The 11,548-nt window shown below is 45.9% G+C and overlaps 1 protein-coding gene across 1 annotated transcript in view; it reads right to left on the minus strand.

The window, feature by feature from the left end:
* LOC133151396 (teneurin-3) overlaps positions 1-11,548 on the minus strand; it is a 286,876-nt gene that overhangs the window by 181,950 nt on the left and 93,378 nt on the right. The window lies entirely within an intron of this gene.

Raw genomic sequence — 11,548 nt, forward strand, 5'->3', positions numbered from 1 at the left:
GTCGTATGCAAGCACTGCTCGCCACTGGTAGAGTTCGTGATCATTAAGTGCCGTCCTTTTTACCTGCCAAGGGAATTTACCGCGATTCTGCTCGTCGCGGATTACATCCCGCCTTCCAACATCGAAGGCGACAGGATCGCGGCTCTTAGTGAACTGTACCAGGCTGTCAGTGAACAAGAGACAGCGCACCCTGACGGTTTCACCATCTTCGCTGGGGATTTTAATCATGCTAACCTGAAGTCTGTTTTTCCGAGGCTTCACCAGCATGTTAATTTTCCTACGCGTGGCGACAGCTTCCTGGACCTGGTCTACTCTTCGCATAAAGGAGCTTTCAAAGCCGCCCCCCTCCCCCATCTTGGACTTTCAGACCATATCACTGTTATGCTTTTGCCCGGATACAGACAAATGGTGAGAGCGTCCAGGCCAGTTCGCAAGCAGGTACGGGTGTGGCCTGAGGGTGCCTCTGATGCACTGCGTGACTGCTTTGGCTCTACTGACTGGGACATGTTTAGGAGGGCTGCCACTTGCGACGATCGAACAGACATTGAGGAGTATACTGACTCTGTTTCCTCCTACATCAGGAAGTGCATTGATGATGTGACTCTCTCGAAATCCATCGTCACTCGGGCTAACCGGAAGCCATGGCTGACAGGTGCTGTCTTCAGGCTGCTGAGGGCCAGGGACAAAGCCTTTAGAGTGGGGGATGAGGCTGGCTTGAGGACTGCGAGGGCTGACCTGTCCCGGGGCATCAAAGATGCAAAGAGGGCGTTCTCGTGCAAAATTACCGCCCACTTCAAGGACAGCAGGGACGCACGGAGCCTTTGGCAGGGCATTCAGACAATCACGGATTACAAGCCCGCGCCGCAGTGCTGTGAAGGCGATGTCCGTCTGCTCAATGACCTCAACCGCTTCTTTGCTCGCTTTGACGCTCAGAACAGCACTTGCCCGCTGAAGGCCACTCCCCCTTCACACGAGCTGCCCCTGTGCCTCTCCGGCGACAGCGTGAGGAGGGCGCTTGCCGCTATCAACATCCATAAGGCGGCGGGCCCTGACAACATCCCGGGTCGAGCGCTGAAGGACTGCGCTGGTGAGCTGACGGATGTCTTCACAGACATATTTAACACTTCCCTGCAGCAGGCCATCGTCCCGTCGTGTTTCAAAGCTGCCACCATCGTACCTGTGCCGAAGAAACCCGCTCCGTCCTGCTTCAATGACTACCGCCCCGTGGCACTTACGGCCATCATCATGAAGTGCTTTGAGCGGCTTGTCATGGAGCACATCCGATCCGTTCTCCTCCCCACCATTGACCCCTTCCAGTTTGCGTACCGAGCCAAACGGTCGGATGCCATCTGCTCTGCCCTCCACTCGGCCCTCACCCACCTGGAGAGAAGGGACTCGTATGTGAGATTGCTGTTTGTGGACTTCAGTTCTGCCTTCAACACCCTTGTGCCACAACGCCTCATCAGCAAACTTGACAAGCTGGGCCTCCGTACCTACCTCTGCAACTGGCTACTGGACTTTCTCTGTCAGAGGCCACAGGTAGTACGTGTTGGCGACAAAATCTCCGCCAGCATCACGCTGAGCACGGGGGCCCCCCAAGGCTGCGTGCTCAGTCCGCTGCTCTTCACCCTCCTGACGCATGGCTGCACTGCAACCTACAGCGACAACCGTATCGTGAAGTTTGCTGACGACACGACTCTGGTGGGTCTCATCACCAAGGGAGACGAGACTCAATACAGGCTGGAGGTTGACCTTCTGACCACGTGGTGCAGGGACAACAACCTCCTGCTGAACGTCGACAAGACCAAGGAGATTGTTGTGGACTTCCGGAAGGGTCACACCCAACACCTGCCGCTGACCATCGACGGTGCTGTGGTGGAGGGAGTGAGCAGCGCCAAGTTCCTGGGGGTGCACATCAGTGAGGATCTCTCCTGGTCCACCAACACCGCATCACTGGCAAAGAAAGCCCAGCGCCGCCTGTACTTCCTGCGGAAACTCAGGCGAGCGAGCGCTCCTCCGGCCGTCATGACTACATTTTACCGCGGCACCATTGAGAGCGTCCTCTCCAGCTGTATTGCTGTTTGGGGTGGCGGCTGCACTGACTACAACTTGAAGGCCCTGCAGCACATAGAGAACACGGCTGGTAAGATTATTGGTGCTTCGCTCCACTCCTTGAAGGACATTTACACCTCCCATCTCACCCGGAAGGCGACCACGATTGTGAGTGATGTGAGTCACCACGCTCACTCTTTGTTCGAGCTTCTGCCCTCTGGGAAGAGGTACAGAAGCCTGTGCTCCCGCACCACCAGACTCTCAAACAGCTTCATACTCCAGGCTGTTAGGATCCTGAACTCGCTTCCCCGTTCTGCGTAGCGTCCTGTACTTTTACTGTCTGTATGCACACTGGCTCTTATTTGTTGTGTTATCTGTTTATTTATTATTTATTATTACTCTTATTATTTATTTTTTGTGCCTTCTTGTTTTTTATATTGCGTCGTTTACTTGTATGTCTATCGTGTACTATGTCTTGTCACCGTGGGATAGAGAAAACGTAATTTCAATCTCTTTGTGTGTCTCGGCATGTGAAGAAGTTGACAATAAAGCAGACTTTGACTTTGACTTTTGACTTTGATGCACACGCGTGCACATGCACAAACACCCACAGAAATTCACAATTTAAATTTTTACAGGGAGATCCTCCTCAATCACTCTCATCTTCTATTTTGTTGACTCATACAGGCACAAAACATAAGCAAAATAGATGATTAGATTAATCTGAAGCTAATTTAGTTAAGGTCTCCGGTGACTGTGGATACTGAACATGTGTGCATGTCTAAAATGATGAGTACCCAGGCCTTCAGTGACCACTGCACATACATTGTTTAGATCAAGGTGATTGTTGTTAATAAAAAAAACACAGAAAAAAACTAAAATAAAATATAATCATGAAAAAACGTTTTGATAATGTGATGCCCCGTGACAATGAAACCTGGCGCGTCTTGATCCACTTGATCTTCTCCAAATTTTACACATTTGATGATAGTCTAGCCCTGAAGACTTATTTTTCATCGTATTGGGAGCACCATCTTTTTTTATCCTGTGATGGTTTTTCCCTAGCGGGTCAACCAGATCGACTTAATACTTATTTGGGATGGTGTTTAGGCTTTCATGATACTAAAACACAAATTTGCGAGTTTTCATGAAACACTGTTGCCATGGCAACACAGAGTTCTCCAAGAAACCAACGCGCTAAGATAGAGGGTCTAACCATACACAAAACTTATTAAACTTTGCACACACATCAGGCTTGGAAAAATCATCAGTGTTTTATTCCTTTATTGTGCATTTACAAAAAAAAAAAATGTCTCAGTGGTACCTGCTGATTGTTTTTAACAAAGCAGCCTTGGTTGTACGTTTCAACGAGATCTGTAAAATTTTTGTTGTATATATAATAACCCAAGCTCAACAAAATTGTCTCTTGGAGCCATATGCTAAACCTAACAGGAAGTTGGCTATTTTGAGTACACTTTAAAATTCGGCATAGGTTTGTCGTTAAAATCTACAGTAACATATCCACCTAATTCTATCTCTCTAAAATTTCTCACATTTGATGACAGTCCAAGCCGGAAGACATCTATGAACTTATTTTTCATAGAAACAGTCGCGCCACCTACTGGCTATAGAAAATAAATGTTTTGCTTTTTGAAGTTTTTCTGCTAGTGGGTTAACCAGATCTATTTTGTATTTGCCCAGAAGAGTGTTTACGCCTTCATGGTGAGGACTGTGAGGAAATGGACAGTGGAGTCAGGACCTCCAAGCCTGCTTTGACTGCACCGATTGGGGTGTTTTTAAAGCTGCAACTTCAGACCTGCATGAACTCACCGATACTGTAACATCATACATCAGCTTTTGTGAGGACTGGTGTGTGGAGACTAAGACCTTCTGCATGTACAGTAACAACAAACCATGGTTTACACCAAACCTCAGGATGCTGCGCAAAGCCAAGGAGGAGGCCTACAGGAGTGGGGACCGTAACTTGTTCAGGCAGGCCAGGAACACACTGACCCGAGAGATCAGGAAAGCTAAGAGGAGCTATGGGGAGAGTCTGGACTCTCTGCCAATCCTGATCCCTCAACAGTGTGTGTTAGGGTTTGCAGAATATCTTCATCGTATGATTATGTTGGAATGTAACCTGTAATAATTTAACTAGTTTGTCCTGTCTAGACAAAATTAGTTTACCAAAGTGCTAAGAACCTTTCAACTGATTGACTAGACGCAGAGGAAGCAATCAAGGGTGCTTTGTTTACAGAAAGTCGTAAAAGGCCCCCTGCTATGCTTTGATCAGCAGGGGACCGGCTGCTTCACCCCAACCTGTGTGTTCCCAAACCCCCACTTTCAACCCCACTCTGTTTCTCTCAATAAATAAGCACCTGACGAGGCCTGAGTCAGACTTCATTCGACCATCGCTGTAAGCACAGCGACGAGTGAGCTCTCCGCCTGCAGGTGTCTAAAATGACTTGCTTGACTCCAGTGTGGTTCTTGCAAAATAAGTTAGAGTGAGCACCACCCTAACATTTTGGTGCCGAAACCCGGGACCCTCATACCCGCCATCTGGCTGACGGAGGAGGACGTGCTGCATTGTCGACAAGCCAGCGTCCTTTAGTGGGACCTGGAAAAGAAAGTCCTGGGAAGGAAATTCTTCTCTGGGCCAGCATCTTAGGTCTGCCTTCGTCTGTCAGAGGTGGTTTGACGGGGTCCCGCATTGCAGCGGACCGAGGAGACAAGTAAGTCATAGAAAAAAGCGCAGATACGGCTTTGGTTTGTCCGAGCTATGGATTACGGCTTTGGTTTGTCCGAGCTATGGATTACGGCTTTGGTTTGTCCTAGCTATGAGATACGGCTTTGGTTTGTCCGGGCTATGAAATACGGCTTTGGTGTTTCCAAGCTATGAAACAGCTGGGCTTCAAGTCCCAGTGGAAGGAACGGGCTGAGAAAAAGAACAGAGCTTCTTTTTCTTAAGTGAAGAAGGGCGTAGATTCTTTTTTTTTGTCCGTTGTTCCAAGCTGTTTGCATGAATGTTGTGTGGTTGAGAGAGTGCGACTGGTAGGATAAACTGACTGCAAAGAGAATTTGGTGGAAGGTCAATTTAAACCTGCATCCTCAAAGAAAGGAAAAAAAAAATTTGTAAAAATTGTATAAACCTAAAATACCAAATTAAGATGGGAAATAAGAACGGTAGATCTCTAGCTCTTGAAGAAGATGAGAAGTTCATGGCGAGTAAATGTCTTAATTGTATGCAATACATGCCAAAGTGGAAGAAAAAGTATGGTGTAGAAGGGAAGTTGAAAGTTGAAGTGTGGAAGATAGTGGTTGATGTTTTGGAGGAGAGTGTAGATAGGTTGACAAAGGGACAGAAAAAGAAAAGGAAAGAGAGAGAGTTGAATTGTGCTAGAATGTGGTTGAAAGCTTCACAAGAGAGAAGAGAACAAATTCAAGAGACAAAAAATAGAAAGATAAAAAGTGATGAGACCACCATTCAATTAAGATTTGGAAAAGAATTCTGGGTGCACAGTGGCATCCCATTCGATGATGCAGCTAAGAGTGCTTATCAGCAACATCTTAGAAATGTGCTCCTCACTGTTTCACCCCCCGACTTAGGCAACTGGGTGAGGAAACACTTGGTGGAAGCAGACACTGCTTGTGTTGTGACGATTGAGAAAGGCAAATGTTCTGATGTATTTCATCTAGATGATGATAATGATCTAAATGAAGATGCAACGATCTTCTTCCGAAGCTCCCAAAAGGGCAGAGGAAGAGTAAGAGACCAACAAGGCCGCAGGCCGCCATTCAATTCAAACTCCACGTCAAATTTGGACTGTTGGAACTGTGGGAAACGGGGCCACTTGGCAAGAGTGTGTCGTCGTGTAAAACAATACCAATCAAAGGGTGGAGGAAGAGGCAGAGGAAAAGCCAAATTTTCTACATGTCAAGCTTCCCCCCCCCTTTTTTTGACCGCTCATGCTAATACATTGTATGCTACATTTAATAGAAATTATTGATTGGTTGTGTTGTAAGATTATACAAACTTCTATATGCAAGCTGAATCTGAGAGATTGAGTTCTTTGAATTTGAAAACAAGGAGAAAATTCGGATTAATATGCAAGCAGTTTTTTTTTTGTGTGTTGAGTTTTTTGGATTGGTGGATTGTTCTATCAGGAACCTTGAGTTGAGAATGGTATGTGAATGTTGCGTGGAGAGCTATGATTAATTTGGACCAATGTGATAGAGAGACTCCTTTTTGGGTGGGGGCTGTGTGAGATGCAAATGAGCATTGCTGACTGAATGCCCGACTGAAGGGAAAATACAGGTTGAATGGTTGAAGTTGTTGGAGAATACTATGGAAAATGAGTTGAGCGACTTTGAGTAAGTTAGATGCTAGAAAGGAAAGAAGGAAAAACAAAACCCCAAATACAAGCAAAAGAAAAATAAAGGTTGCTTTTGACAAGAGTTGCAAAGAACAGACGAAGAACAGTCCTTGACCCGGCATTTGCGTTTGGCGGTCGTCAATGTGCTTCCGAGACCTGCGTCTTGTGGTTTGTCATTTGTAACGTTTGGCTGTTGTGAACTTCCCAAACAGACATAAGTGATTTGGGCTTTTGTTGTTGGTTGTAATTGGTTAGTGGGAGGACTGCTGGAGCTTGCTCCTACGGTGTCTCACCTGTGCCTTCCTGCCTTCCATTGTCTCCACTGAGACTGGACTGTGGAGGGGGGAGTGTGGTATTGTGGTGTGAAAAGGGTGTAGGAGCCGGCTCCTGTGGTGATTGATATTGTAATTTGATTGTGGGGGAGACTGATGTAGGTGTGGGGCTCTGGACTCTGCGGGTAGCTGTTTGCTGGGTTGGCGGGGGATGGGGGACGACGGCATTGGTTTGTCCCAGTACTGGCCAGGCTGGAATAAATCAGTATGAAAATGCCGGGCCCCCCCCCCTCTTGCTTCCCTTGCTGTGGCTGCGCGCGGAGTAGGGTCGTACCCACTCCAGGGGTGTGCTGAGTGCGTGGTGGCAAGTGATATTGATGCAGGGTGATGCTTAGGGAAGGTGTGACGATAGTTGCACGAAGGATAAAAGTACTACCAAAACGTCAAAAAAGGGGATGGCGTTTGCGCAGCGTTGTTTGTTGGTGTTGTTTGTGAGCTGTGTCTCTGCTGTTTTTGTGTTGTCTGTGTGTTGTGTTATGTGTTAAAAGGATGAAATTCGCTGATATAGGTGCACTAAAGAATTTATTTATCTCTAGTCTATCTGATTTGCACCGCAAAACAAAACTGATTTTGTTAAGATAGGAAGGAAAAATAAAAAAAGCGAGCAATTTGTTTATGGGCAGAAACTGGTCCACGCTCCTTTAATGCCTAGCCTTGGTTAGACAAAATTTGAGAGATGGAAAGAACTTGCTTTCTGGAATTAGATGATGTACAATTATGAAATACCAACATTTCAAAGCTAAATTTAATTTTTGAGAATAAGAGAGCGATTGAGTTAGTTAAAGTTATGAAACTACAACAGTTAACTATTGTGTTATTTTGCCAGCAGTTATTTTGTTTATTTTTTTTACTTTTTTTTATTCGATTGGTGGATTGGGTTGTTACGTTGAGAAAGGAAAGGAAACGATACAAATGGGCAGCTGTATTGAGCCATGGGGTTGTCACGTGCCGTTGACACCTGGCTCAACAGGGGGGATGGAAGGGCAGTTCAGTCAGCTTTATACAACATATGAATTTGATTCATATTCAAAACGTTTATGAAAAATTTTTTAGAGCTTGTTTAACATGTGCTTAACACAATCCACAGGGTTATAATGCCTGGTCATAATTGATGCATTCTAAAAATGGATTGAATTGGCTTCAAAATAAACATTGAATGCCTTAACAGTGGCAGAAGGGTTATGTAAAGAAATAATAGTTTGTCAACAACTGCTGTAGATGTTAAAGAATGGAATCAATATCTCGAAAATGAATGTGGATAGTTTGTTTACTGATTGTGAAATGTGCGACAGAGTGTTCTATATAATATCCGTTGAAAGAAACAAAAAAGAGAAAAAAGAAAAGAAACCATTGCTTTTAGAGAAAGTAGTCAACCAAAATTGTATATGTACTGACATGCCAAGATCTGGGAAAAAGCTGGAAAAAACAAAAACATAATGTCTTTAAATTTGAGAGGCGACGATGATCTGACTGAAATTGATGCAATTAGAGTTCCCAGAGGAGTTCCTGATTAATAAGAATTAATTGACCAAATTGAAGCGGGATGGGAGTCCTCCATTTGCTGCTGGTGGACGATGAACAAGAACGTTGACAGGATAAATTACATCCATTGCAACATGCAGAAATTGGGCAAACGGACACAAGCGGGACTTGAGGCAGTGCACGAACAGCTAGCCACGCCTTCCCTAATGTCAATCCAGAACCGCAATGCTCTTGTTATGTTGTTGTCTGGGAAAGGAAGGGTCTGCGCAATGTTCAGGGAACAATGCTGCACCTTCATCCAGAATGACACCGCCCCTGATGGGAGCCTGACGAAGATGATTGCAAACTTGCAATCCCTCAACACGAGGATGAAAGAGCACAACAAGTGGATGACTGCTTTTGGGAAGTATAAAGCCCTTGTGTCCTCAATTACTGCTATACTCACCTTGTGTGGATGTTGTTGTATTCCATGTCTCCGTGCTCTGTTTAATCGTCTTATCACTACAGCAATCTCGCCCATGGACGACGAGATGGCCCGGGTATGCCTAATGTCTGAACGACAGCATGTTGATAACGATGATGATGATGCAATTTTTGCACTTGAGTTTACAGACTTCTTCCCAGATCTGTGTGTTTCCGAATAATGATGTCGCAACATTTATCCTCTTTGGTGGAAATATTTGTGCGCATACTTGTGATCCGACAACTGAAAATCAAGAGAAGTGGTTGTTTTTGGTAATGTAAAAATTTAGCAAATGTGTGATAAACAGGAGACAATGAGCAGAGCTTATTTGCATAGGCAAAATGTTCTTATTTGGTTGAAGGAAACTCCATTCCTTTTAGTTAACTGTAGGTTTGGTTCATAGATTGTTGTTGATCAGAACTGTTTTTCTTTGTTAAGTGTTAAACACAGTTTGGAGTAGTTGCGTACAAGTTATCCTATATTTATTCAATGTTTGTTTAAGGAACTGCATACCAGTTACCTTACATTTACTTAACATTTGTTTTAGTGTTTAGGACAAGTTACTTATTGTTATTGAGTGTTAATTTACTAAGTAGATAAAGTCTAGCAAAGGTCTAGTTGCATTGTTCCACAGGAAAGCGGCAATTGAAGTTATCTGATCTCACTCGCGGACGACTCGGCCAACAACTGGAGAAGAACAGATGGACAAACTCTGCGGGGGTCACGGGCCGACAATGAAGTGCTAGTTCACACCACACTACATTCCTGAGCTAATCAACGTTGCTACAGACACAATCTTCCCTCCCTTTGGTGTAGCAACGCCTCTGTAACCAGGGCAACCAAAACAGTGATAAAAGGAGCAGAAGAAACATCTCAAATGACTAATGCAAAGGTTGCAGAAAAGGTGCTGTTTTTTGCTGTTTTCCGGACGTGCTGCTGTCCTTTCGGTGGCGGATCCAGGTCCAGATCACCCCAACGTTCTGGCTGAAGGTCCCAAGAAGGAGGGGGACGGAGCCTGCGTTGACTGGACCCTATAAATTGGTGGAGCGCATCTCACATGCCGTCAAACAGCTGGCCGGCAAAGGAGGATCGTGGTATCATCTGTCCCAGTGCGCCCCAGTGAAGGGTTCCTGCAAGGAACCAGACCAGCCATCGACAGTCCCCGCCCCAGTTCATACAGAGGCAGAATAATCCTCTTCCCCCTTGGTGGCCAGGTAGTCCACCCTGAGCCACTGAAGACAACGACCACGCAGCAGACATTCCCAAGTTCTCCCCGGACGGAGCAGATCTGCGAAGGGGGTGAGAATCGTGCTCACCCTCCACCAGTGGGCGTGCCAAGCCCCCAACGACTGAACAATCACGAGCAATTTATATCTTGATTGATAACATTCTGGTCGCCTAAGGCAGAGGGACCGTGTAACTCTTTTCCTGCATTTAATCTGGCCGCAGGTTTATTAAATTACACACACAATTTGAACTGGAGTATTGAGGAAAAACCCCATCTTCACTTAGTTATTGCTTTCATTGTATTTTCTTACTTATGTTTGATTGATCGAGGTTGACATAATCATATGATAAAACAGGAGGGATATGTTAGGGTTTGCAGAATATCTTCATTGTATGATTATGTTGGAATGTAACCTGTAATAATTTAACTAGTTTGTCCTGTCTAGACAAAATTAGTTTACCAAAGTGCTAAGAACCTTTCAACTGATTGACTAGACGCAGAGGAAGCAATCAAGGGTGCTTTGTTTACAGAAAGTTGTAAAAGGCCCCCTGCTATGCTTTGATCAGCAGGGGACCGGCTGCTTCACCCCAACCTGTGTGTTCCCAAACCCCCACTTTCAACCCCACTCTGTTTCTCTCAATAAATAAGCACCTGACGAGGCCTGAGTCAGACTTCATTCGACCATCGCTGTAAGCACAGCGACGAGTGAGCTCTCCGCCTGCAGGTGTCTAAAATGACTTGCTTGACTCCAGTGTGGTTCTTGCAAAATAAGTTAGAGTGAGCACCACCCTAACAGTGTGGAAAGGCCTGCAGAGCATCACGGGTTTCAAGAAACCAACCCCCCGTCCTGTGGAGAACACAAGGCTTGCAAACCAGCTAAACAAGTTTTATTGCAGGTTTGAATGGTCCACCCTCACAACAGGACCTCCTGGATCACACCTTGCCCCACAACCTCCCTGTTCACATCTCCATCGATGTTATCACCTACTCCAACCAAGGCCACTTCTGTTACTCCTCATTGGCCTTACAGATGCGCCATCGACCTTCTGCCGGGCACTTTCCCTTCAAAGGGTCGACTCTCCAGTCCAGAGCGTAGGGTCATGGAGGAATACATCCAGGATTTGCTTGCAGCCGGCATGATTTGCGTGCCAGCCTCTCCCACTAGTGTGGGGTTCTTCTTTGTCGGAAAGAAAGACGGCTCACTTCGCCCATGCATCGATTACCGGGTTCTCAATGAGATTACAGTTAGGAGTTACTACCCACTGCCTCTCCTCTCGTGGGCATTCAAAAGTCCCTAAGGTGCTACCATTTTCACCAAGCTGGACCTCCGGAATGCTTACCAGTTGGTGTGGATCAGAGAGGGGGACGAGTGGAAGACTGCGTTCAATACTCCCAGCAGCCACTATGAGTACCTGGTGGTGCCATTCCGTCTGACCAACGACCCTGCAGTATTCCAGGCATTGGTCAACAATGTGCTCCGAGACATGCTGAATGACTGTTTGTCTGCCTAGACCAGTGTTTCCCCAACCACTGTGCTGTGGAACACTGGTGTGCTGTGAGAGATATTCAGCTGTGCCCAGACAGAACCCTGATTTGAAAGCCGCACATCCTAACCATC

Source organism: Syngnathus typhle, linkage group LG3, assembly GCF_033458585.1.
Source record: "Syngnathus typhle isolate RoL2023-S1 ecotype Sweden linkage group LG3, RoL_Styp_1.0, whole genome shotgun sequence".
NCBI classification, from domain to species: Eukaryota; Metazoa; Chordata; class Actinopteri; order Syngnathiformes; family Syngnathidae; genus Syngnathus; species Syngnathus typhle.